This window comes from Callorhinus ursinus, unplaced genomic scaffold (genome assembly GCF_003265705.2).
Source record: "Callorhinus ursinus isolate GAN/ISIS: 27379988/994484 unplaced genomic scaffold, GSC_fseal_2.0 scaffold19, whole genome shotgun sequence".
Lineage (NCBI taxonomy): Eukaryota > Metazoa > Chordata > Mammalia > Carnivora > Otariidae > Callorhinus > Callorhinus ursinus.
This window is the reverse complement of record NW_027397081.1, coordinates 189136-190802: the sequence shown is the minus strand read 5'-3', so window position 1 is coordinate 190802 and position 1667 is coordinate 189136.

The following is a 1667-nucleotide window of genomic DNA, read 5'->3' as shown; positions in this document are numbered from 1 at the left end:
GTATGAGAGTCCTGAGGAAATGCCACATTTTTCTTGAAAAGCAGAGGGAGTCTAATAGATCCTATAGTTTCCAGTAGAGAGGATGTTGTCTGCCCCCACCCACAGGCTGAGCCACAAAAGATGCAAGCTGTCCTTGTCCTCATAATGCTTTGGAGCTGAGCTGGGTTTGGCGTCATCCTCATCAGAGGTTGATAAAGAGCATGTATAGTTTCATACCAAAGGGTAAAATATTGGAAGGAATTGGATTCTCTGGTGTGAGCTTCCATGCCACTAACAACTGGCCGCTCCCATGGAGGGCCGTCGGCCCCAGGTTTGGGTCCCAGAGCTCCTCTCCCACGTAGGTCCTTGGACTCCGTCAGGCATTTGGTACTGTAGCTAAGCCAGCTGGCTGCGACTTACTCACATTCTTTTCCCATTCTTGCCCAGCTCTGTTTCTTTGTACTCGGTCCTGTTTTGAGTATTCTGTGGTTCATCTCAGAAAGAGATTATCCAGGGCACGTCTCTGATGTCTGGTTACCGTGCCTGTCTCCGCTCTGCCCTCCCAAAATAAATCCTTGGCTCTGTTTCTCAAACCTTGAGGCTTTGTCACTTGATGTGAAGCTTGGTGGTCACCCTCCTCTAGGAGCAAGCATTTCTACCCCTGTGGTGCCTCCTCACTCCTGCTGGCTCTCCCCCTCTCGTGAGTCTCCCATGCTGGACGGGATGAGAGACTGTGGATGGGAGTGTGCAGCTGAAAGACTCAAAGCATGCCATTAGAGGACAGGTCTCCTGGGGCTGAGTACTTGCTCCACAACCACCCAGTTCATCAGTATTAGTAAGCTTCTACCCCCACTGTTCCCAATGTGCCAGACCACAGAGGAGACAGACCCAGACTCTGAAGAGTTTATGAGCTCATTGAATAGATGGATAAACAGGAGAGTGAAAAGAAATTGACCTTAGTTCCAGGCTGGACTCTGACCCTAACTGTGTGACCTGAGGTGCTTTTCCTTCCTGTCGCACAAGCATGTAAAAACCTCTGTGGAATATTGTGAAGGCTGAATAAGAAGATGAAGAGAAATCATGTGGTGCCTGACAGACACAGTGTAAAACTCCCACTGTCAGGAAGGGTTCAGCTACGTAAAGAAACTATGTTGAGTTTTTCCACCAGGGAATGTGATGCTCACCACTAGCTCCCCGGGTGGGGGAACTGGAAGGGCCCCGGGGGGGCGGGCAGCCTGGAGATTAGCAGCAGGAGGAGGCCCCTATGGTCCTTACACTGGAGGCAAGATGGAAGAGTGTGTGTTGAAATCAGAGTCGCCCAGCGACTGATGGAACCACAGGGACACAGAGCAGAGCTAGAGCCACAGAGGGGATGCTCACTGCTGGACCAGGGGTCCTTGCTACAGAGAAAGGGGAGGAAACACGCTTTCTCCTCTCCTCCTGTACTCCCAGTCTTCAAGGAGCACTGAATCCGTTAGCTGAATCCCGCTGGAAGCTGGCTTACTTTGGAGCTTGGGAAATGCGTCAGGAAAGACTCACCCCTCGTTTCCCACCAGGCGCTGAGCTGCTCCGGGGCAGGACGTGGGACGGAGCAGGTGTCTGGTGCGGGGTGGGGGCCGAGTGTGTGTTTGCCAAATCACTGTCATTAAAGGACGTGCACAAGGGTCTTACCAATGGGGCCACGGGGG